The 27,512-nt window shown below is 36.7% G+C and overlaps 1 protein-coding gene across 7 annotated transcripts in view; it reads left to right on the top strand.

Moving 5' to 3' along the window:
* LOC136031369 (A disintegrin and metalloproteinase with thrombospondin motifs 9-like) overlaps positions 1-27,512 on the top strand; it is a 466,037-nt gene that overhangs the window by 99,022 nt on the left and 339,503 nt on the right. The gene's annotated exons all lie outside the window — the stretch shown is intronic.

Raw genomic sequence — 27,512 nt, 5'->3', positions numbered from 1 at the left:
TTTTTAAAACAATTAAAAGCTTTAGCGTAAAGAGCGAGGGATTGCGGAGGGGACAACCCATTTCATATACGGGGTGATTTCTTTTCGTTTTAAGTTTTAATGTCGCTCCTTACTTGCAGTTAAAAAAACTAGTTTTTTTTTTTTATTTATCACGTATCGAGGACATATTGCTTATTTTATCCACCAAGCTTCATCCCGATTCCTCCACTCCAAGTGTTTTCCCCGATTTCCCACTCCAACTCCCCCCAATGTCAAAAGATCTGGTCAGGATTTGTAATAAGAGCTCTGAGACATGAATTCCTTCTAAATATCAAATTTCATTAAGATCCGATCACCTATTCGTAAGATAAAAATATCTTGTCGGAATTTAAAATTAGAGCTTTAAAGCACAATATCCTTCTAAATATCAAATTTCATTAAGATCTGGTCTCCCTTCGTAAGTTACAAATACCTCATTTTTCCAAATTACCCCCCCCCCCAACTCCACTAAAGAGAGCAGATCCGGTCCGGTTATGTCAGTCACGTATCTTAGACAGGTTTTTATCTTCCCATCCAGTTTCATCCTGATCTCTTCGCTTTAAGTATTTTCTAAGATTTCCGGTCTCTCCCCCCCCCCTCCCGACTGCCCCCCTCCCAATGACGCTGGATCCGGTTTAGATTTAAAATAAGAGACCTGAGTTACGAGTTCCTTCTAATATGAAGTTTCATGAAGATCCGAACACTCCTTCGTAAGTTAAAAATACGTTATTTTTCTAATTTTTTAGAATTAAAAACACCCCCCCCCCAATAGAGCGGATCTGTTTCAATTATGTAAATCAAGTATCTAAGAATTCTGCTTATTTTCCAACCAAGTTTCATCCCGATCCCTCCAAATCTAAGCGTTTTCCATGATTTTAGGCTCCCCCAATGTCACCAGATCGATCAGAATTTAAAATAAGAGCTTTGAGACACGATAATCTTCTAAATATGATCAATCTCTTGATTGGAATCTGGAATTGGAATCTATGATTTAATCAAAGTTCTTCCCAGAAACCATACTATTCATTTTTAGTGGGGGAGGGGGATGGGAGGATCCAACATAGGAAGCTATTAAAATACTATTTAACCAATATAGAACAAAAGGTTCGTAATTTTATATAATATATTAATTTGAAATTTGATAATATTGTAACCGTAATATTGTAGCGGATGGGGGGAAGAAGACTGAAGCCTCAAAAGTACGTTTTAGGCTCAGGTTATGTTCATAGCGATTTAGAACCAGTGTTTAATCTATTATATCCCACTGAAAGGGAAATTTTAGGGTTAACAGTGCAATATGAGTGCTGTGGGGGGTAGTTCTTCTATTGCAACAAGAGCTAAGAGCTCATATGGCACTTGTGACGAGGCAAGAAGAGCAAGAGCCAAGGGCTCATATGGTTATGAGCTCTAACAAAATTCTAAGAGTCAATAGATTGATTTAAAAGGTGAGGCTTAATGCCGGTCAGGATTTAAAATAAGAGCTCTGAGTCACGATGTCCTTCTAAATATCAAAATTCATTAACATCCGATCACCCACTCGTAAGTTATAAATACCTCATTTGTTCTAATTTTTCCTCTCCCTTTAGCCTCCCTGACGGTTGAACATGGGAAAACAACTTTATCAAGTCAATTGGTGCAGCTCCCTGACACGCCTACCAATTTTCATCGTCCTAGCACGTCCAGAAGCATCAAACTCGCCAAATCACTGAACTCCTCCCCCCAACTCCCCCAAAGAGAGCGAATCCAGTACGGTCACGTCAATCACGTATCAGGGACTTTTGCTTATTCTATCCACCAAGCTTCATCCCGATTCCTCACTCCAAGTGTTTTCCAAGATTTCCCACTCCAACTCCCCCCAATGTCAAAATATCTGGTCAGGATTTGTAATAAGAGCTCTAAATATAAAATTTTATTAAGATCCGATCACCTATTCGTAAGATAAAAATACCCCAATTTTCATGTTTTCCAAGAATTCCGGTTTCTCCCTCCAATTCCCCCCAATATCACAGGATCTGGTCGAAATTTAAAATTAGAGCTTTAAAGCACAGAATCCTTCTAAATATCAAATTTCATTATGGATCTGGTCACCCTTTCATAAGTTTACAACTACCTCATTTTTCCAAATTATCCCCCCCCAACTCCACTACTGAGAGCAGATCGGTCCGGTATGTCAGTCACGTTTCTTAGACAGGTTTTTATTTTTCCCATCCAGTTTCATCCTGATCTCTCCGCTTAAGTATTTCTAAGATTTCCGGTCCCCCCAAACTACCCCCCCCAATGACGCTGGATCCGGTTGAGATTTAAAATAAGAGACTTGAGTTACGAGGTCCATCTAAATATGAAGTTTCATGAAGATCCGAAAACTCCTTCGTAAGTTAAAAACACGTCATTTTTTCTAATTTTTCAGAATTAAACCCCTCCCCCAATAGAGCAGATCTGTTCCAATTATATAAATCATGTATCTAAGAATTTTGATTATTTTCCCACCAAGTTTCATCTCGATCCCTCCAATCTAAGTGTTTTCTATGATTTTAGGTTCCCCCCCCAAACTCCCCCCAATGTCACCAGATCCGACCAGGATTTAAAATAAGAACTTTGAGACACGATATCCTTCTAAATACCAAATTTCCTTGAGATCTGATCACCCGTTCGTAATCTAAAAATACCTCATTTTTTAATTTTTTCAGAATTAGCCCCCCCCCCCAACTACCCCAAAGAGAGCGGATCCGTTCCGGTTATGTCAATCATGTATCTAGGACTTGTGCTCATTTTCCACTCTAGGTGTTTTCCAAGATTTTAGGTTTCCCCTTCCCAACTCCCCCCCAATGTCACCAGATCCGGTCGGAATTTAAAACAACAGCTCTGAGACACGATATCCTTCTAAACATCAAATTTCATTAAGATCTGATCAACCGTTTGTAAGTTAAAAATACTTAATTTTTTCTATTTTTTCCGAATTAACCGGCCCCCCATTGCCCCCCCCCCCAGATGGTCAAATCGGGAAAACGACTATTTCTAATTTAATCTGGTCCGGTCCCTGATACGCCTGCCAAATTTCATCGTCCTAGCTTACCTGGAAGTGCCTAAAGTAGCAAAATCGGGACCGACAGACCGACTGACCGACCGACAGACAGACCGACAGAATTTGCGATTGCTATATATGACTTGGTTAATACCAAGTGCCATAAAAACGTAGATTTTAATGAAACATAGTTTCCAAAATTGATCCATTAAAAGCTGTACTTTATCCTGGAAAAGGGGGGGGGGATAAACGCCCTAATATCAAGGATAATTCTATTTTGCTGTGGAAGGCACTCTCTTTACAAAAAAATAACAGTACAATTGCTAATTACTTCAAAGAGGGTAAAAAGTTAGACAGAAAATGGGTTAATAATTGGGCAGTGACTGACTGGATAATTGCATGATGTAAAATCCCCCCAAAAAGGCTGCAAACATGTATCTAGATTCTTAATAAATGTCCTACTTTTGCCAGGAATCCTAAGAAACCATGAGGAAATTACACATTTCACAAAATTTTGGGGGGGCCCGGGCCCGAAGGCTCCCCCCCTGCGTACGTGCCAGTATATATATATATATATATATATATATATAATATATATATATATATATATATATATATATATATATATATATATATATATATATATATATATATATATACATATAAAAATATATATAACCATACATCTTAGTATAGCATCAACTGCTGCAAATATTAAAAGAAGAGCGACATAACCTCAAAGTGGCCTTTCAAGGTTTTTAAATTATTCTATTATAGGTTTGTTTCTGCGTAAAAGATTTCTATATAGAAAATGATTGCATCATTAGAAAAATTACAGTTTTAAAAAGTCATTCTACACTAGCCAATGCACTTGTTACCAGAATCTAAAAATATCGTTATTCTAGACCAATAAGAAAGTCTTGTTGAAATGGTAGCCTGTTGGTAACCTTAACATTACTTTGAAGGCGATTTGCCAGTTACCATCAGACAAAACATGATTATTGCTTAAAAAAAAAAATAGAACTAGACTTATAGTCTGCTGAAGAGGTGCATACCATCGTCATGGATATACAATGGAATTACATAAAATAAAAATTTACTTCTATAGGCTGTGAACAGTATTAACATGTAATTTAAAATTACCCACAGATAGATTTTGATAGATGTCACTAGTAAACCACTTGCCGGCACCCAGAAAATAGTTTGGCTTGCAGTATACTAAAATGCAAGAAAGACATACCAATATAAAGTGCAAGCACTGGAAATTCAGGACGTTCACGTTTTCTATATAAACAATATTGTCATCTAAATTTTAATTGCCCCCAAATAGAAGATTTCATTTAACAGTCTACTGACTACCACTACTAGCAACTCACAACAGCAACAAGTCGCCTAAGGCTAACACAGGTACACACGCTCCTCCTCCATCCCAATCTATTCAAAGCCTCCCTCTTTACACCATCCCCGGAAGTTCTCATGACCCCTAAAATCTTCCCTTAGTACATCCTTCCACCAAACCGAGGATGATCTGCCTTACGTTTATCCCTAGACGGTTTGCCAAAAAGGATAAACTTTGGCAGTGTGTTATCCTTCATCGGCAGAACGTTCCCTAGCCATCTCAACCTTTTTTTCGTTATTCTCCAAGAAAGTAGGATTAAACCACACTTTCCACAAAACCTACTGTTTGGAATATGGTCAGTCAGTAAGGTTCCCAAAACAATCCGTAGGCAATTTTTCTCGATTTGGTAGATATTTATCTACCAAATCTTCGCCCGTTTTTCGAAGGGCCGATGTTTCAGAACTATATTTGACCACTATAACTTCCAATATTCTAATCTTGGTTCGCAGACTTATCTTCCTATTCTTCCAAGCTTCTTTTCAACTTTGAAAAAAAAACACCCTGATATGTCAAGCGAGAGGGTGAACTTGAACACAATTTGTTGGTGATCACTACAGGTCTTGGACTCAAAACTTTGATAGGGGTGACTATATTTGCATTTTTAGAACAAACAATATGATCTAAATCAGATGTGGCTCCAGTATTGTAAGTGTACGTGAGTCTTTGCTTTGTTACAGATCACACAAGCACAAGGCAGGCAGGTTAGGAAAACGTCACTACGCGCTCCAGGTAGGCGGGGATCGCAGTTCAAATAACCACAAACAATCCAGGGATTATTTGTAGAGCACGTAGCCCGAAAGAGCTTTGATATGTCGTCACAAAATTTAGAGAATTGTGTAAGAAACAGCCATGTGGTATTCAGTAGGCATACAAACATTCGCAAGAATCATTTTCTGAATTTATAAGGCTATAATTCTATCCGTAGAAGAGATAAGTTTTCTCTTCAAAGCACTTTTTGCAAATACAGCCAGACCACCGGAGGGGCGCCCTCTCGTCTTCTTAGCTGCATCAAGAAATACTAAAATACTTTGTGGAAGATGGATCTTCAAAGAAAATTCATATTGTTCTTTGTCAAGTGGTGCTCCTGAATACAAATGACATCATATTCACTTAACAAATTGTCAATTAATGTGGCCCTGTGATTGGTGCTGTAAAACTTAACGAAATAATAGATAACTAGGCAAAAGAGGGAGTTAGGCTCGTCATGTCTGGTTCTTCATTAGTTTTTCAAAACAGAGCATTTGAAATTCAAGCTGATGTGGTCCTTACCATAGTTTACGCACTTAGGGCTGTTCGAACAAGCCGCATCCTTAAAGCAAGAATGGGCACCACTACACTTCTCATATTTCTCTGACTTATTGCAAGTTTTAGAAATGTGGTCAAAGCTCCAACACCTGAAGCATCGGCGAGGCACTCGTTTGTACTTAAAGAATACGATTGAATTTATAGTCGACAGTCAAGGCGGCTTTCAATGCCTTCTCGAAATCTAACTTACTCTTGAAAGCAAATTTGATTGTAGTAGACTCACCAATCCAGTTTGTGGGAGTAATCCTGGGGTTAAAGTCAGCAACAACTCGGGTGTCTAGATCAGCACGGTAATTTCGGATAAGCCGGTTATGCATTTTGAATAATCTTTGCCCGAGTGCTAGGCTGGAATAATTCAGCTGCTTCATCACAGAATTTCTGGGCAGCTTCAGTGGTACGCTGGTAAACTCTCAGTTTGTCCTTTGAAGGGAAAACTTCATGAATAGCTCCTTTCTTAGAAAAGGTGTCCAGAGCGATTTTCCCGTTGAGTGAGCAGTCACATTTTGGTGGAAAGTTTTTGAGAACTACGACATAATCACTTTTGTTACTACTCAAATCAGACGGAACTTTTAAAGGTGGGAAATACCAGGATTCCATATTCTCAGCTACAACGACCAGCGAGTGCTTTATCATACGTATATCCTCTGCAATGACAGAATACGTGGTAGCGGGTACTAGAGGAACTTCTGCCGGGTGAATGATGACATAGACTGGCATTCGCACACTGCTCGCATCGCAATCTTTGAACTTCTCAAGTATCTCGTCAATGGCGGCACCAGCTGAGCAGCTCTTAACATTAGGCTGACTGGGAGCACATTTCTCATAGAGAGACTGCTTGGCAGCTCTCAACACTGCTATATCAAAGAATGCTCTGGCTTGACACTAGATAATCCCATCGTCAACCTCCTTTAAGATACTGGATTGGAAGAAATTCAGCATAGGGTTGCGTATAGCATTATGAAATACTGACATTATCGAATCTTGAATAGTCACGTACCTATGGAACCGGTTTTCTCAAATCTTACACTCGGCAAACTTCTCGACTATGTTTCGTTTAATTAACAAGTACCATTTTATGAATCTGTGATCAAGTTATTTTTGAAACGGGTTCAGCTTCATAAAAGTAATTCTAGATTATTTTTTACCATCAAGCAACAAAAAGTCTGTATGTATTTATGTATATTTTTTAATTTCTAACTTTTTTTTTTGGGGGGGGGGAATGTTTTAACTTAGTCTCCATCTTTTTTTAGTATAATCTTACACAAGACACAAAGCTTTGTTTTTTTCTCTAGGGACATGATTTTCCCAAGGTAAAATAAGAGTTAAAGATAATTTGATCCGTGACATATGAGGACACAGGAGAAAGGGAAATCTCTGTATTCTTCGAAAATATCCATTTATTTTTCGGATCTTTGAAATAGTGGCAGAAGGTTATGACCAAATAAAAATGCAAAAGTCACTGATCGTCTCAGCATTCAGATATTATAATCTATATATTTAAAAATAAGTTGTAAGTTTGTGTGTTTGTCCATGTTTTGTGTTTGTCCGCATATGTGTGTTTGTTTGTCCTCATATAACGTCATTATAAGTATATAAGGCTTTGCATATGACGTCAAAAGCTTTGTATATGACGTCAAATGCTTTGTATATGACGTCATTATAAGTATATAAGAAGGCGATTCAAAGAAAAATTTTTATTATAAATCTTACAGTGACAGAAGAAACAGCCGAGGAAGCTGCTTAAAGAGTTAATTCATAGAAAAATTTTAGTATAAATCCTACAATGGCAGAAGAAACAGCCGAGGAAGCTGCTTAAAGAGATAACGCCAAAAGGTTTGCGGCTATTAGAGAAAGTAAGAAAAGAAAGCGTGCTGAGGAATCACAAGAACAGCGTGAAAACAGGCTTGCATCTCAAAAAGAAATTACCAAAAAAAAAATCATGCCGAGGAATCACAAGAACAACGTGAAAACAGGCTCGCGGCTCAAAGAGAAATTACCAAAAGAAACTTTGCCAAGGAAGCTGCTCAAAGAGTTAACTCAAAGAAAAATTTCAGCATAAATCCTACAATGGCAGAAGAAACAGCCGAGGAAGCTGCTAAAAGAGTTAATGCCAAAAGGCTTGCGGCTAATAGAGAAAGTAAGAAAAGAACGCGTGCCGAGGAATCACAAGAACAGCGTTAAAACAGGCTTGCAGCTCAAAGAGAAATTACCAACAAAAATTGTACCGAGGAATCACAAGAACAACATGAAAACAGGCTAGCGGCTAAAAGAGAAATTACCAGAAAAATCGTGCCGAGGAATCACAAGAGCAACGTGAAAACAGGCTCACGGCTCAAAGAGAAATTACCAAAAGAAAGCGTGCCGAGGAATCACAAGAGTAACCTGAAAATTATCGCCTGGCATTAAGGTACAGCCTAGTCGATGATTATAGCTTGATGTGTTCAAATTGGGACTATGTCTAAAACTTGTCCCTATTGCAAGGCCTTGAAATTTAATGGTGAAACAATGGGAATGTGTTGCGCCTCAGGAAAAGTTAAGCTTCTTCAACTGGCTGCATCACCAGAGCCATTGAAGACCTGAAGAACCTGACTGAACTGTGCAAAAAAAGATGGGTTGAGGGTAATGATTCACTTATGCGTTTTTTCGAGTTCTACCAGTCAATTCTGGGTTCTCTCGAAGTCTTGATGAGAATAGCAACGTAGAAACGTCTGCAAAAGCGTCCGACATACTGAACGTCATGAACCAGTCACAGTTTGTTATATGGCTTCATGTTGTAAAAGAACTTTTCTGCCTGCTACTGCCTTTGTGCAAGACTTTTTAGTCGGTTTAATGCGACATGGCTGTCCCTTGAAGACAGGTAAACACTATTCTTTCTTAAACAATGACAATGCGACAAGATTTTGCCACTAATTTCGCTCCTTTTTTCGACAAATCTCAATCTTTTGCAACTAGTTCAGGGCTTGAAATGAATCACCCAAGAACATCAAGTGGAAGGAAATCTCATCTGGACAATCCTGATCTTCTCACTGACTATAGACTCTTCTGTTTATTCATTTTCTAGACTAATTCATACAGGTGCTGACACAACGCTTTGAACTCAACCAAAATATGTTGTCCACATCCTTTTCCCTTCGAATATTGTATATGTTTATCCCAAAACCTTGAAGTTGGAGTCTTGGTTCGAATCATATGGCGGTATTCTTCCCGAGCCAGTGTGTTTGAACCAAGAGGTTGAACAGCAAATGGTGCAGCAAACGGAACAACTTCTTATCACAGAAAGGCCTTTTTGTGCTGTAACTTCTCTTCACGAATGCGATTCCACCTTTTTCCAAATATTTCTCTTTTTTTGGCTCTCCTTGCAACGTTGCCTGTCAGTACTGCTACTTCTTGGAGAAGTTTCCCTTCACTTAGAAGGTTAAAAATCTGGCTAAGAAACTCAATGGGACATGAAAGACTGAGTGGTATAGTGCTGGTCGCCATCCATAGAGACATTGATGACTGCCACGGAAAGTTCCTTGACGTTTTTGAATGGAAGACAAATCATCGTTTGGATTTTGTTTTTTAGGCACTTCTTTTACTTGACAAAAACTCTTGGTTGGCTCTCAAAATATACTACGCACTTAAATATTTGGTTTGCTAATGCAATCTTCTATAGATATAAAAATAAGTTGTATGTTTGTTTGTTTGTACGCATATGACGTCGTTATAAGTATATAAGGCTTTGTATATGACGTCATTATAAGTATATAAGGGAGCGATTCAAAGAGAAATTTTAGTATAAATCCTACAATGGCAGAAGAAACAGCCGAGGAAGCTGCTCAAAGAGTTAATGCAAAAAGGCTCGTGGCTAAAAGAGAAAGTAACAAAAGAAAGCGTGCCGAGGAATCATAAGAACAACGTGAAAACAGGCTTGCGGCTCAAAGAGAAAATACCAAAAAATCGTGCTGAGAAATCACAAGAGCAACGTGAAAACAGGCTTGCGGCTCAAAGAGAAATTACCAAAAGAAAGTTTGCCGAGGAATCACAAGAGCAACGGGAAAATAGGCTTGCGGCTCAAAGAGAAATTACCGAAAAAAATCATGCCGAGGAATCACCAGAACAACGTGAAAACAGGCTTGCGGCTCAAAGAGATAATGCCAAGAGAAAGCGTGTCGAGGAATCAGGTACAGCCCAGTCGATGATTATAGTTTGAGTAGAGATGTTGCACCTCAGGAAAAGTTAAACTTCCTCAACTGGCTGCACCACCAGAGCCATTGAAGACTTTGCTTACTGGAACTACTTCAGAATCTACGCGTTTTTTATTAAACATAAGAAAATATAACTCATGTTTCCAAATGAAGTCGTTTGGTGCCCAAATCGAAAATCAAGATCAATACACCGGGACACAGGTAATATAAATGACGACCGGGACACTGAAAGAGAAATTACAGACCGGGACACCAGGACACAAATGACGATCTGGACACCGGGACACAGGGAATATAAATGACGACCGGGACACAGGGACACAACTACAACAGGGACGCCGGAGGGAGGGGGGCAGGGGGATATATAAATGACGGCGGGAACACAGGGAATATTCGATTATCAATCACCATCAACAAAGCTCAAGGGCAATCATTAGAAATATGCGGTATATATACCGCATATTACCGCATATAACGCATATACCGTATATATACCCTCCCGGGGGGACAATTATATGTTGCATGTTCAAGAGTCGGTAAACCTGACATTCTATTTATATGCACAGACCCTGGGACAGCGAAGAATGTTGTATATTCACAAGTTTTACGTAGTTAATAACATATATATATATATATATATATATATATATATATATATATATATATATATATATATATATATATATATATATATATATATATATATATATATATATCTATATTCACAGGTGGGACACAGGGACACAACTACAATGGCGCGTAACTAATATGGCGTGTAACGACGCGCGGGGGGGGCGGAGATCCCCCACCAACTAGGTGTTGGTGTGGCGCGAAGCACTACACCAACAGCTAGTACTGTATAACAAGAACAAACAAAAAGAAAACCCCTTAAAGTTACAACAGCATGCCTAGTGGATGCGTCCTCGTTCGCAAGGGGGCCAGACTGACGGTCTCCACGGCTGACCATTATCCTAAGTCTACGGGTACGTTTTTTACCCCCCCCCCCTCCAATCAAAATCTTAAAACTTTGATATGGTCCTGATTAGCACACATTATTTTTTTTTTAATTATGGATGCGAGATCAAAGAACCAGGCAAGAATATAGCACTGACTTCCTGTGGGTGGGGAGGCCGCAACTTAAAAAAAAGCACTGGATATTGGTAAATTACAAGGCCAATGAAAGAAAATTGTAACAGATCTAAGATTTCAGAGGTCATTTGCCTGAAAACTGCCTCCTCTGAGAGTGTTCCTGTAAGGGATTAAATAAAAAAAAAACTAGTTTTTTTTAACTGAAAGTAAGGAGCGACATTAAAACTTAAAACGAACAGAAATTACTCCGTATATGAAATGGGTTGTCCCCTCCGTAATCCCTCGCTCTTTTCGCTAAAGCTTTTAATTGTTTTAAAAAGTAGAATTGTGGCAAAGAGTCAAACTTGTGGGGGAGTAAGTCATTCCCAAAGACTACCTTTTTTATGTTAAATTGGAACTACCCTTAAACACTCCCCAGAAGTTTCATCATCAAACAGTTCGTGGTAACGAACTGTAGTAAGGAGCGACCCGGCTCAATAGCAACCAATACTCTAAAAAATGGAATTTTGATACCAATAGCTACATCAAAAGAATCGCATTTTATTGCTAATTTTAAATATATAAGTTTAATCAAGTTTAGTCTTACCCAACAAAAGTTAAGAGCCTCAGAAAATTTGCCTTATTTTAGAAAATAGGGGAAAACACCCCCTAAAAGTCACAGAATCTTAACGAAAATCACACCATCACATTCGGTACATCAGAGAACCCTATAGCAAAATTTTCAAGCTCCTATCTTCAAAAATATGGAATTTCGTATTTTTGCCAGAAGACAAATCACGGGTGCGTGTTTACTTGTTTGTTTGTTTTTTTTTTTTTTTACTTTCAAATGAAATAAAACTTTTCCATGTTTATTTTTTCATTGTTTTTTATAGTAATTTTAGAAAATCCTGCGCCCTTTTCAATGAATTTCTGTTCCCCCATGACATATTTCTCTAAGGAAAGATCCTCCCACATAGCCCCCTCCCTTCAACCCCACCCCCAAAACCAAAAAAAATCCCCTGAAAACGACTGTACACTTCCCAATAACCATTATTATATGTAAACACTGGTCGAAGTTTGTAACTTGCAGCCCCTCCCCCAGGGATTGTGGGGGAGTAAGTCATTCCCAAAGACATAGTTATTATGGTTTTCGACTATGTGGAACAAAATGGTTATCTCAAAATTTTAATCCGTTGACTTTTGGAAAAAAATGAGCGTGGGAGGGGGCCTAGGTGCCCTTCAATTTTTTGATCACTTAAAAAGGGCACTAGAACTTTTCATTTTCGTAAGAATGAGCCCTATTGCGACACTCTAGGACCACTTGGTCAATACGATGACCCCTGGAAAAAAAAACAAAAAACAAAAAAACAAAACAAAAAAATAAAAAAATAAACACGCACACGTGATTTGTCTTCTGGCAAAAAATACGAAATTCCACATTTTTTTAGATAGGAGCTTGAAATTTTTGCTATAGGGTTCTCTGATACGCCGAATGCGATGGTGTGATTTTCGTTAACATTCTATGACTTTTAGGGGATGTTTCCCCCTATTTTCCAAAATAAGGCAAATTTTCTCAGGCTCGTAACTTTTGATGAAAAAGACTAAATTAATTGAAACTTATATATCTAGAATCAGCCTAAAAATTCGATTCTTTTGATATATCTCTTAGCATCAAAATTCCATTTTTTAGAGTTTCGTTTACTATTGAGCCGGGTCGCTCCTTACTACAGTTCGTTACCACGAACTGTTTGACACACCTCTTTTGGCTTAGGTTCCTATGCAATAAACAATTGACTGATTCTTTTTGTAACCTTTATAAATGCCAGAGATGGAAAATAACATGGAAACTAATATTTACGGTCTCTGACAGGGACGTATAAATAGGCGCGTACACAAGAGCAGATTCCAGATGAGGAGGATTCAAATCAGAGCCAAAAAAGAGTGCAAGCCTCCGATCAATAAACGCATTACCTTTAAATTTTTTAAATGAATTTAAAATAAAGTTAGGAGGACTCCCTAATTAAATCAAACTCTTTATAATGAGTTAGATAACGATTATCATTCTTTTTTTTAGCTTTAAAGGTAAACCGCTGCGGGTAATTTGCCGGTGTTTATTTTGATTGCTTGAACTTTTAACTGAACCAAATATTTTGAAAAGACTAGAAAAAGGTCCAAATAACTGGTCGTAAACTATAGCTGACTTCACTGTAATCAAGTCAAGTACTATTTTTTTTTATTTTGCTCAATACTTTTTCTATCATCATTTCATAAAAGAGTGCAAAAAAGAGTCCAGAGAGCAAAGAATGGGTAAAACGGGAGTGCAAATCCAATTCATGGTGCAAAAGAGTGTAGTGAAAAAAAAAGAAGGCATCTCACACGAAAAGTGTGCAAGTTGGTAACCCTGTTCAGGAGTAGTTTTGACACTTGGGGAATGGTAGCCTCATCCTGCCTCCAACGGCACCTCAAGATCGGTTATTCTTCGCTACAAATTTTTCCAGTCCTTAAAAACCATGCTTACACCAAAACTAAACAGAAAATTTATGACTCTTTGAATAAAAAGGTCAAAACTTGCAGTTCCCCATGGCGCTCCTCAACTTGCCTTAATCACGCCTGCAGCCTTTTACTAAAGTCATCAGAATAGAAAACATGCAGCTTATTATTCCAGTATGAATGGCTGAAAAGGGTGTGGTAAGTTTGGTAGACAACAATAAAGACCATCACAAGAAAATGCCTAATAAATTAAGTCAATTCACTGTGAGAATTAGTTTATAACCTGACGGGTATGTCAGTGTCATAGGGCATGTTTGTAAGATAGATATTCTGACGGGTTAATAAGAGCAATAAGAATAATTGCAATTTCCAAGATTGCTTTTAGCATAAATTTTTTTGAGAATTATGTCTCAGGAGCTGATTGAAAAACTGATGCCGATCCTAAGGATTTTTCTCAAAATCCTGGGGTTTTCTTTTTGGTTTTTCTTTTTCGTCTTTCTTTGGGGTTTTCTTTTTGGGCAACATTGTTGTTTGTCTTATAAACGCAGACAATTTGCATAATGAGGTCTTTTTCAAAGATATTTCATGGTTAAAGCAAGCCCGATTTTAAACAACGATATCTACTAGGCTTCAAACTTTTGGTTTTCTTTTTTAAGGTTTTGAATTGTTATAATCCCTTGTTAAAATTTAAACATATGCAAATATTTTTACAATTCCCAGTTCTTTGCTTATTACGCAATTTAATGTCTTTTAATACTGTATCTTTTCAAAGATATTTGATTATTAAAGCAAGTCCGATTTTAACAACGATATAAAACTAAGCTTCAAACTTTTGATTTTCTTTTTTAAGGTTTTTGAATTGTTGTAATCCCTTGTTAAAATCTATACAAATAATTTTTGCAATTACCAGTTCTTTGCTTCTTATGCAATTTAATGTCTTTTCATAACTGTCTCTTTTCATAGACATTTGACCGTTAAAGCAAGTTCGATTCCTAACAACGATCCATACTAAGCTTCAAACTTTTGTTTTCTTTTTTAAGGTATATGAATTTTTGTAATTCTTTGTCAAAATAGAGAATCATCACTTGCAATAATTACAAATTTTTCGCTATTTGGGTCTTCTTACTGACATTATATAACTGCTGTTAAAACAACCCTTGTCAAAATAAACAAATTTTTTGCAATTGTCAGGTTTTTGCTCTTTACGCAATTTAATATATTTATCATACTAAATTCTTTTCAAAGATGTTTGATCATTAAAGCAAGTCCGATTTAACAACGATATGTACAAAGCTTCAAACTTTTGGTTTTCTTGTTGAATTGTTGTAATTCCTTGTCAAAATAGAGAATCATCACTTGCAATAATTACAAATTTTCACTTTTAGGGTCTTCTTACTAACATTACATAACCGCTGTTAAAATAATCCTTGTTAAAACATACAAATATTTTGGCAATTGCCAGGTTTTTGCTCTTTACGCAATTTAATATATTTATCATACTAAATTCTTTTCAAAGATGTTTGATCATTAAAGCAAGTCCGATTTAACAACGATATGTACAAAGCTTCAAACTTTTGGTTTTCTTGTTGAATTGTTGTAATTCCTTGTCAAAATAGAGAATCATCACTTGCAATAATTACAAATTTTCACTTTTAGGGTCTTCTTACTAACATTACATAACCGCTGTTAAAATAATCCTTGTTAAAACATACAAATATTTTGGCAATTGCCAGGTTTTTGCTCTTTACGCAATTTAATATATTTTCATACTAAATTCTTTTCAAAGATATTTGATCATTGAAGCTAGACCGATTTCTAACAACGATATAATGTTAAACTTGAACCTTTTGATTTTCTTTTTTAAGGTTTTTGAATTGTACTAATCCTTTGTCAAAATAGAGTATCATCATTTGTAATAATCAGAAATTGTGTTTTTTGGGCCTTCATACTGACATAATATAATTGGTTGCGTTCAAACATGTGACCTTAATCACATAGCGAGTTGATTTTATCTAACAAAAAAAAAACAACAACTGATTTTAAAATTTTCAGGTATTTTTCTAGTTTGAATTAAAACATTAGAATTATCGGTCAGGCACCGTAAATATTTTTGCAGTTTACATAAAAACTTCAGCGATTTTCAACTTTTTTTCATGAAAATTGGTAATTATGTTTTTCTAACAACGATTTCTACTAAGCTAAAAACTTTGGGTTTTCCATTTTAATGTTTTTGATTTGCTTTAATCCCTTGTTAAAATATACACAAATATTTTGGTAATTACCAGTTTTCACTGTTTAAGCAATTTAATGTCTTTTCATACTAGCCCGTTTAAGGATATTTGATTATTAAAGCAAGTCCGATTTTAACATTACCAAAATTAAGTCTCTTAACAAATTTCTCAAGCCTTGAACTTATCTAGATCATTTTCTTAGGCCAGAATATCCCAGTCTGCCAATTTTTCCGAAAAAAAAGGAGCCGTTTTCAAGAAAAAATACATACATAAATAAATAAATATACAACTATTGCTCGTGTATAAGGATAGAATAAATATATATTACCGTTTTCGAAGCTTGACATTTGTTGTAGGTTAATATAGGGACATTGTTAAGATTTCATCGGCAGCCTCAATATAGCAAAGTCACCACAGTGACCATTAGGCCATTGACACTGATTCTTTATTTAAGCAAATGTAATTTCACTTTTGAAAACATTAACACAGCAACAAATTTTTATAGGGTCCATTGAGGCACTTAGGCAAAAGTACTTTGCTGAAAGTAAATAGATATGAAGAAATTAAATGATGCTCTTTTCATTGAGTTAAAGTATTTTAAGCTTTGCTATTAATCAAACAGTTCGTAGTAACGAACTGTAGTAAGGAGCGACCCTGCTCAATAGTAAACGAAACTCTAAAAACGGAATTTTGATACTAAAAGATGCATCAACAGAATTGGATTTTCATGCTGATTTTAAATATATAAGTTTCATCAAATTTAGTCTTTTTCATCAAAAGTTACGAGCCTGAGAAAATTTGCCTTATTTTGGAAAATAGGGGGAAACACCCCCTAAAAGTCATAGAATCCTAACGAAAATCAAACCATCGCATGGTTTGATTTTAAAACGCATCGAATCAAAAATTTCAAACTTCTATCTACAAAAATCTGGAATTTCGTATTTTTTGGCAGAAGACAGATCACGGGTGCGTGTTTATTTGTTTTTTTTTTGTTTTTTTTTTGTTTTTTTTTCCAGGGGTCATTGTATCGACCAAGTGGTCCTAGAATGTGGCAAGAGGGCTCATTCTAACGGAAATGAAAAGTTCTAGTGCCCTTTTTAAGTGACCAAAAAATTTAAGGGCATCTGCCCCCTCCAACGCTCATTTTTTACCCAAAGTCAACGGATGAGATAGCCATTTTGTCCAGCATAGTCAAAAACCATAATAATTATGTCTTTGGGGATGACTTACTCCCCCACAGTCGCCGGGGGAGGGACTGCAAGTTACAAACTTTGACCGTTGTTTACATACAGTAATGGTTATTGGGAAGTGTACAGACGGTTTCTGGGGGATTTTTTTGGTGTGGGGGGGGGGGGGTTGACGGGAGGGGGCATGTGAGAGGATCTTTCCTTGGAGGAATATGTCATGGGGGAATAAAAATTCAATGAAAAGGGCGTAGGATTTTCTAGCATTACTATAAAATAACAATGAAAAAATAAACATGAAAAAGTTTTTTCAATTGAAAGTAAGGAGTAGCATTAAAACTTAAAACTAAAAGAGATTATTACGCATATGACGGGTTCTTCTCCTCCTAAATACCTCGCTCTTTATGCTAAAGTATCTTTAGTAGTTTCAAGTATTTATTGTACGGACTTTCTGATTCAGGGGTCATTCTTAAAGAATTGGGACAAAACTTAAGCTTTAGTGTAAAGAGCGAGGTATTAACGAGGGGAACCCCCTCATTTACATAATAAAAATATAAGAATAAAGAAGTTTGTTGCGTAAGTTAAATTGTAAGTTACGTATATTTTTAACTAATAAAAACGTTCGTTAAAAAATAAAAGTTCTAGTTGCCTTTTTAAGTAACCGAAAAATTGGAGGTCATATAGGTCTCCTTCCACAACCCTTATTTCTCAAAATCGTCTGATAAAAACTAAGAGAAAACCATTTAGCCAAAAAAAAAATGCAAATTTAATTTTAATAGTTTATGTGCGGAGAGCCAAAATCAAACGTGTATTAATTCAAAAACGTTGAGAAATTAAATAAAAAAAACTTGTTTTTTAATTGAAAGTAAGGAGCAACATTAAAACTTAAAACGAACAGAAATTACTCCGTATATGAAATGGGCTTTTCCTCCTCAACACCCCGCTCTTTACACTAAAGTTACTTACTGTTTTAAAAATAGAGTTAAGAGAAAGTGTCAAACTTTAGCGTAAAGAGCGAGGCATTGAGGAGGAAAAGCCCCTTTCTTATACGGAGTAATTTCTGTTCGTTTTAAGTTTTAATGTTGCTCCTTACTTTCATTTAAAAAAAACTATTTTTTTTTATCATTGATAGATTCATAGTTAATAAAGCTCTACTCTTTTCCTTCAGACGTTTGTGGGAAGTATTCATTGGCGCTCCCAATGCTTTGACTGCCTCGTATTTACAAGCCTAGCGAGGCTTGTGAATAAGATCAATCACATAAATAGGTGTAACTGGTATGAGATTTTATTTTTGCCTCGTCAAAGCAACTAAGAAAAGAACCGATCAAATGGTTTAGATACCCAGCATCCTTTGCTTGGTTCCATTGAATTTCAAGCACAGCTTAGATATCAATATGCAGTTACAAGAACTCGACTTATTTTTGGGACACAATGCGCGGTAGCGATGCTAGCGGCTGGAGACAAACAACTGGTATTGGTATATAATTGGTAACAGGAAACTGGTACTGGTATCTAAGCTGTGTATGCAACAAAACAAAATTGTGTTCCCGCCTATGGTGTTGTAGTATGATCTAAACGTCGGAGCGCGGGCTTTAGGAAGCGCCAAGTTCAGAGCTCTGTACCAAAAGCTTCTCATGGGCAAGACAGGAGTTTTCATAACTGTATTGGTATCTAAGCTGTGATTTCAAGCTAGACTGTGTGTATTCATTTATCGATGTTTTTAAGTCTTATATTCTGGAGCAGGATTGAGTCTCTCTCTAGGAGTTCAATGACGTGGCACCAAGTGAACCTTCCTGCTACGGAAAGGGGGCTGATGTCTTGTCCCCTGGACCCCACTGAAGTGTTTCTACTGGAATTCAACGACATGGGTGGAGATACGATTTACGAAGGAGGGTACGAATTTGGACTGAAAAATTAACTATACGGGCAAAATAAAACAACGCCCTGTCAAAAGAATAATTTTTCATTTAGCTGGTCTTTTTGTGTTTACAGATTTGGTAATACGCAATTAAAATACTTGGCTACCTGTCATTATCATAACACCAACAACAGCATTTTTGCACTTGGTTATGGCCAAGAGATAACTTGCAGCTCTCCCTGGCGTAAGGAAGTGGCAGGCAGTTGACTTTCACTGGTTGCGGAGAAAGGTAATAGAAGGGATATTCGTAGACGTGAAGGATGCGTTTGACAGTAATAACGACAGAAGGATTCAATCGGTTTTAAGGATTTGATCCCAGGATTTCATTTGGCCAATATGACATTTTTTCATCCAAGAATGAATTTCGTCGAAGTTCATTTGAGACTAAGTTATACGGTGGTGTTCGGTGGGCATGAGTAACGGTGGTAGCATATGATAGCGTGGCCCAAGTTTTTGCCCGCTTCGTTGTCTAAAAAATTCATTTGTAAGTTTATCACAGAGATTCATTCTAAGATATACCTCAAGTATCCATGGTAAGAAAAAAATAAATGAGGACTTAAGCTTGGATTTCGTTCAGATGTTGAACAGTCTCCTTTTCCGCAGTAGTCTACGGAACTTAGCAAGGACAAAAGATGCTGCTGCTTTGTGGAAGTGAATATTGTTATTGCAACTCATGTTAATGTCTATGATAGACCTGAGGTATCTGAATTGTCCACCTAATCCCAGCTGATATTTCAGCGAAAGGGGAGACTGTCATTCGTTGTTGGTCATACCTTTCGTTTTCTTGTAGCTGATTTCCATTATTATAGAGCTGATCTCCTCTATGACAAAACTGAAGAACGGGAATTCAAATGCCATTTCAAATGTTTGAGTCGAATACAGTAGTAAAGTAGATGGAATCTATGATTTAATCAAAGTTCTTCCCAGTAACCCTACTATTCATTTTTCTTGGGGGAATGGGAGGATCCAAGCATTGGAAGCTATTAAAATCTTAATTAACCAATATAGAACAAAAGCTTCATACTTTATATAATATATTAAATTTGAGTGGAAGGTCTAAGCTTAAGACCAGATTCCCCCAGCTACAGTGCTGAAATATTGTTTGAAATGTCTCAAAATTCACTTAAAACTGTTCTTTATGCCCAAGAAATTGATATAATACCCTTTAATAATTGTTTAGCGTAACAATAATTATAACAAAAAAACAACAACATGGGCTTGGGAAATAAAAGCGATACAGTTATTAATATAAATAATACAGAGAATGATTATTTAGTTTAAAGAACAGCAGAGAAAACGTCACTTGGTTACAGCTACTGTGAGCCCAAATGTGTAATCCTGAGAACGTATGCAAATAATGCGTATTGACAATGAAAAGGTATTATTACAAACAAGAAAACCACAGTACATGATTCAACTTGGATTCAACTAAAGATGAGCACATTATCCAAACATGTGGAATGAATATTTAATTTGACAGTCAGATGAATTCATAGGTTTATGAGATGCAGTTGGAATTCTTCTTGATGATAGGATGGTGAAAAACGTGTCCCAATGCTCAATGTGGGTGGTGAAAAAACAATCGGTATTGTTTACAGATTTTAAGTTGTAACAGATGTGATTTATATAAAGTAAACCGACATCTGAATATCAAGTGATAATTTTTATATAGAAAACTAGCTGGAACCAGGCGGCTTCGCCACCTGGCCCGATCTAGCGGCACGCGGCAGGCTTCTATATATGGATTCTCTTATGTATATACAATGGATATTTGCTAATTTTTAACTGCGTAAAACTTGTGGATATACAACATTCTTCGCTGTTCCATTGTCTGTGCATATAAATAGATAGTCCGGCTTACCGACTCTTGAGTATGCAACATAGAATTGTCCGTGGGAAAAAACAATCCGTATTAAGATCTATACCGCATTTTTCCAATGATTGCCCTTGAGCTTTGTTCATGGTGATTGCAAATGCTAATCGAATTGGGAATTGCAATCTTTTAAATTAAAAAGGCAGATCCATTGGAATCATTGGAATGCAAAAAATAAGAAAAGCCTCACCCTCGGAAGGCCCTTTCAAAATTGTTGCCTCTATTACGTTTTCCATTGTTTTTTGTTTTTTTTACGGCAAGTCGTGTGCCGTTGCAAAGGTTTGGTGGGTTAATATTTCTCAACAGTATTATTGGTACGCCTATTTTTAGTTGTAGCATGTGTGGTGGAAACCCTGGGAGATCCAGGGAATTTAAAATTTATGATGGATAGTTAACCACTTCATTTGATTTCAGAACTGTGTTGACTAACTTGAAAATCTATGCCTGGTCTCGTATCTTGGCCAAAATAATAATGTTGGATTTCGTGGACGTCTTTGTTCTTGGCTGCCAGAATAGCTCGTTCACTTAGCCATTTATGATTTTTATAATTGGTTAGAATATTTGGAGATACCTTTTCAACCACATCATTATTTGACGTCACTAAATTACAGAATTCAGGAGGCAGTTGTATACCTCCTGAAATTGAGTCAACTGGGTGCTTTCCGTTTCCAATTGCCAGCAACTGATCTGAAAATATTTCACCAGAGTGATTGTTTTGCAATTGGACTGGCATATTTATAGTTAATTTTAATGTCTTTGCGTGTACCCATAAATTAAAATTTTTCAGGCAATGTTTGCCTAAAATCTCCCGCAAGCAATATTAATGTGCTGCCAAAGGGTTTGAAATTTCCTCACAAATCTTGCAATGATCGGTCAAGAGCCTCGAGCGATTTCTTGTGTGCCATTGTGCACTCGTCCCAAACAATAAGTTTGCATTGCTGCAATACTTTGCCCATCCCAGATGATTTGGAAATGTTTTACGTTGGAGTTTCTGTAGATTGCATATTCAGAGGCAATTTCAAAGCGGAATGAGCAGTTCTACCACCAGGCAGCAACGTTGCGGCTATTCCGGACGATACAGGGCCAACGCTGTGTCATTTTTGGATCGAATTGATGCCAGAATCAATCTTATTAGGAAAGTTTTGCCAGTACCTTCCGGCGCATCCAAGAAGAAAATTTCTCAATTTTGTTTGTTTTTATATTTTTTAGTTTTTTTTTTTTGGATCATCGCTATCACTTTCAAATTATTTGCTTTGTTTTACCTCGGCTTGTCTTTCGTCATTATGAAATACATATCGCCGAACCTTTGTTTTTTTTAAACTGAAATCTGGTAGGCATTGATGACCTTATCCAAGTCTATGTCCCAAACCCAATCATCATCGCTATCATTTTCAGTTTTGATACGTTTTGATTCTCGCTTGCCAGGTTGATTTTCTTCTAACTGCACGGTTTTGCGTTGCTCCAGTGTTTAGTCCTGGTGTTCAATTTTTGGTAACATTTGACATTTGACATTTGGTAACATTTGAAACTAATTGAAACTGGACAAAATTTCTTTGTGTACCTAGCACTCTAAAGCTCAACAATTTCAAATAAACCTCAAACTTTTGGGTTTTTGTGTTTTAAGGTTTTCGAATTACTTTAATCCATTGTCAAAATATATTGAAATATTTGTGCAATTACCAGTTTTTTACATTTTAAACAATTTAATAAACTTGGAAAAGCCTCAATTTTTTTGAATAGTTATTATTAAAAAAAAGTATTATTGAATACTTGATTAAGACAGAGTGGTAGAGAAAATGAAAAAGAACTGAAACCTCTTTTTTTTAGTTTTTTTTTAAATGATTGCTTTTTTGTTTTTTCTTTTTTTAGATTTTTGATGTTTTCTCAGCTTTTCTGTTATTTTAGTTTTTCTTTTTAGTTTCTTCTTTTTTTCATTTGTATTCTTTTTTAGTTTTTTCCTCTTTTTTTAGTTTTTTCCTCTTTTTTAGTTTTTTTCTTTTTTCTTTTTAGATTTTTTAGTTTTTTACTTTTTAAATTTTTTTTATTTTCTCCCTCTTTTTATTTTTCTTTTTCTTCTTTATTTTTTAGTTTTTTTTTCTCCGTTCTTGGTTTTTCTTTTTTAGTTTTTTAGTTTTTTCTTTTTCTTTTTTCTTGTTTTAGTATCTTGTTTTTTAGTTTTTTCTTTTTTAGTTTTTTCTTTTTTCATTTTTTCTTTTTAGTTATTTTTCTTTTTTAGTTTTTTTCCTCTTTACACTTTTTTCTTTTTTAGCTTTTTCAAGTTTTTTGGTTTTTTGTTTTTTCTTTTTAGTTTTTTTTTGTTTTTTACCTATTTTTAGTTTTTTTTTTTTCTTTATGTAATAAATTAATCTGGACGACCATAGAGACGAACATACGCAATAGCATCTTGAGCATATTCATGCATATGACGGGGACTGCCAGCATATGACGAAGGTAAAATCGTTAATCTTCCAACGTTTGTGGTATTACCGTCATTTACAACTGCATCTCGCAACTGAATGTATTGTTCAGAGCGGAGCTTTGTCTGATTCAGACGGATAAATAGCAAACCATCTGATTCAATCTTTGCATACATATCAACGATGTATTGGTGAAACAATTGACGGCATTTAAAAATATAATTGTCTTCGTCCTGACGAATCATTAGTCTTTAGGAATAATAATCCATTGCGCTGCATTTCTTATCCGTTTGTTTGTTAGTGGAGGGATCTATCAATTTATTATTAAAGTGATAGCCATCGGCTCCATCCCAAAAAATGATAGGATATTGTAGGGCCTCGTAGCATCGATGAGTTTCAGCAATTCTTACCAACTGAGCGTTTCGCGTATGAAGAAAAATATCTCGAGGTAAAAACTGATCACCGACCATAACAATTGCCACTTCGTCGATAGTTGGAGCATTGTATCTACGCACATGATGGCCAGTAGGCGTTTTGTCAGCGGAAATAACAATTTTATGCGTATCAGTAGGCATCAAATCGATTGCTGTTTTGAACAGACGCACTAAATTATTATTTTCGTGGAAAAGATGTTGCAGTTGGGAAACGATAGTCCTTTCAACGTCGGGAGAAATTTCGCAACGTGCATTCAATTCAGAATTTCTATCACTGATGAAGTACAGTTGTAAAAATTTATGATTCTCACCTGAGAATGGTAGAAGGGACCCTGGTCTATGATAAATTTGCCCTTTTACTTTGAAAGTAGGCATAAATTGATCTTGATTTTCGATTTGGGCACCAAACGACGTCATTTGTAAACATGAGTTATATTTTCTGATGTTTAACAAAAAACGCTTAGATTCTGACGTAGTTCCAGTAAGCAAAGTCTTCAATGGCTCTGATGATGCAGCCGGTTGAGGAAGTTTAACTTTTCCTGAGGCGCAACATCTCTTCTCAAGCTATAATCATCTACTAGGCTATACCTGATTCCTCGACACGCTTTCTCTTGGCATAATCTCTTTGAGCCGCAAGCCTGTTTTCACGTTGTTCTTGTGATTCCTCGGCATGATTTTTTTCGGTAATTTCTCTTTGAGCCGCAAGCCTGTTTTCATGTTGCTCTTGTGATTCCTCGGTACGCTTTCTTTTGGTAATTTCTCTTTGAGCCGCAAGCCTGTTTTCACGTTGCTCTTGTGATTTCTCAGCACGATTTTTTGGTATTTTCTCTTGAGCCGCAAGCCTGTTTTCACGTTGTTCTTATGATTCCTCGGCACGCTTTCTTTTGTTACTTTCTCTTTTAGCCACGAGCCTTTTTGCATTAACTCTTTGAGCAGTTTCCTCGGCTGTTTCTTCTGTCATTGTAGGATTTATACTAAAATTTCTCTTTGAATCGCCCCCTTATATACTTATAATGACGTCATATACAAAGCCTTATATACTTATAACGGCGTCATATGCGTACAAACAAACAAACATGCCACTTATTTTTATATATATAGAAGATTGCATTAGCAAACCAAATATTTAAGTGCGTAGTATATTTTGAGAGCGAACCAAGAGTTTTTGTCAAGTAAACGAAGTGCCTAAAAAACAAAATCCAAACGATGATTTGTCTTCCATTCAAAAACGTCAAGGAACTTTCCGTTGCAGTCATCAATGTCTCTATGGATGGCGACCAGCACTATACCACTCAGTCTTTCTTGTCCCATTGAGTTTCTTAGCCAGATTTTTAACCTTCTAAGTGAAGAGAAACTTCTTCACGAAGTAGCAGTACTGACAGGCAACGTTGCAAGGAGAGCCAAAAAAAGAGAAATATTTGGAAAAAAGGTGGAATCGCATTCGTGAAGAGAAGTTACAGCACAAAAAGGCCTTTCTGTGATAAGAAGTTGTTCCGTTTGCTGCACCATTTGCTGTTCAACCTCTTGGTTCAAACACACTGGCTCGGGAAGAATACCGCCATATGATTCGAGCCAAGACTCCAACTTCAAGGTTTTGGGATAAACATATACAATATTCGAAGGGAAAAGGATGTGGACAACATACTTTGGTTGAGTTCAAAGCGTTGTGTCAGCACTTATATGAATTAGTCTAGAAAATGAATAAACAGAAGAGTCTATACTCAGTGAGAAGATCAGGATTTTCCAGATGAGGTTTCCTTCCACTTGACGTTCTTGGGTGATTCATTTCAAGCCCTGAACTAGTTGCAAAAGGTTGAGATTTGTCTAAAAAAGGAACGAAATTAGCGGCAAAATCTTGTCGCATTGTCATTGTTTAAGAAAGAATAGTGTTTACCTGTCTACAAGGGACAGCCATGTCGCATTAAACCGACTAAAAAGTCTTGCACAAAGGCAGTGGCAGGCAGAAAAGTTCTTTTACGACATGAAGCCATATAACAAACTGTGACTGGTTCATGACGTTCAGTATGTCGGACGCTTTTGCAGACGTTTCTACGTTGCTATTCTCATCAAGACTTCGAGGGAACCCAGAATTGGCTGGTAGAACTCGAGAAAACGCTTAAGTGAATCATTACACTCAACCCATCTTTTTTTGCACAGTTCGGTCAGGTTCTGTTCTCGTGAATCTGGCAAAAGTTCGTTTTTTTTTCTTTCAGGTTTGGGATTCTGAGTGGCGAAACACCGTAGAGACTGCAAAATTGCGATAGGGTTTGGAAGAAATGCTTAAAAGCTGGAATAGAGCAGACAGACAAAATAAGAAGGTCGAGACTGTCTGTGCTACAATGGACGTAAAGTGCCTTTGAATGCTGTTTGCGCACAAACAACCTGAATACTCTTAGGTGGCTGCTCATCGCTGCCGTGCTATCATACCCCTGGGGAACTATTTTGTTTAGGTTAAGCCCAAGGCTTTCCAAAAATACAGAATTACCTAAGTGAGACCTTGTCTAAATAGATCCGTAGCTGGGGCAAAACCAATAAAATTTTCATAAATATTTCCATCAGAGGTGTAGCAGACACAAGCACATAACTGCTTCATATTGGAAACGCCCGTCGTTTTTTCAGCAAACACCAAAAAGCAAGGACTTAAGTTTACTTTTTCAACGATGGAGTGTCGAAGAATTTCTCAAAAAGTGCAATCAGTCCTTTCTGAACCACTTTTGAAACATATGTGGCATTTATTGGTGCAGAAAGAAGATATTTCACCAGACTTTTGTCCCCATACCTTGCCCGTAGTCGTGAAAGAGCTTGGAAATTGCCATCATTTTGAGATGGCTTTGGATCCGTGACTGAAATGGGATCGGAGTTGTTCATAACTGGAAGGGCAAGCTGTTGCCTTCCACAAAATATTACTGTTTCTACAATCGGTCTCAGTTTCTGGAGATTTTCCTGAACCTGCACTGCCCTTGCTGTCTCTATCTGGCTTATGATGTTGCCCTGCCTTTTCTCTGCAGCAAAAATTGAGTTGTTTGTGGTTAAGTAAATTTTTGGCGAAACTCTATTTATTGTTGACTTGTTCATCGTTCAGCTGCATTCTTCCAGTTCCTAATGGGCTTACTGACAAGGCTACCCAAGTGTTGGTGTCTGCCTTTGACAGCTGTTTCGGACGAAAAAAAAGACAGAATGGACAAAAAGCCTCATCCTCAAATGACAAATAGGACAAACAGCGAAAACAAATCAAACAGCCCAACTGAAACTCCAGCTTTCTTTTCCTAGATATTTGAAAAGTGAATGCAATATCTGGAGTCCAAGGAGTCTTTAGCAAACGAAGTTTCGACGATGAATCGGGTGACGACAACTTTTGGACAAATCGTCCGAAAAAATTAGTGAATACCAAGGTTTCTTTTTGTAAAAATTTATTAATATGTATTTTTTTGCTTTTGTACAAGTCAGATAAAAATTTCGGGACGGTTTCGGGCAAATATAAATTATTTGTTTTATGGCCGGGTTGGAACTTTCAGGAAAAATATTGTTTTCTTTTGGAGGTTGGGGTAGATGAAGAGACATAGAATTTTGGGGGAGAGATTCATGCTGCTCCAGTACTGCTACTCGGGGAGGGGGGGGGGGGCAATTTTGCCACCATTTTTTTAATTTTTCTTAAGGCACAATTATACATTTATATCCCTTTTTTTGTTTCTAGGATTCGAATTGGTCAATGGTTGATCAATGATTGGTCAATAATTTCTCAAAACAGTGAAGTTGCTGCTTCCCATTGCTTTGGGTATATTTGCTCAAAATCGTTGCGTTATTTTTCCCCGCTAAAATAAAGATCCCTTCCCCCTCCCGCTCTCCCTATATTTTAGTCAATTGTCAATTTTACTCCTTAGTCAATTAGCACCACTGTGTTGTCCAACATGCTGATCGACTGGTAAAGGAGAGAGACAGAGAGAGAGAAAGAGAGAGAGAGAAAGA

The sequence above is a fragment of the Artemia franciscana genome, chromosome 1, assembly GCF_032884065.1.
Source record: "Artemia franciscana chromosome 1, ASM3288406v1, whole genome shotgun sequence".
NCBI lineage: Eukaryota > Metazoa > Arthropoda > Branchiopoda > Anostraca > Artemiidae > Artemia > Artemia franciscana.
This window is presented reverse-complemented; position numbering and strand designations above follow the sequence as displayed.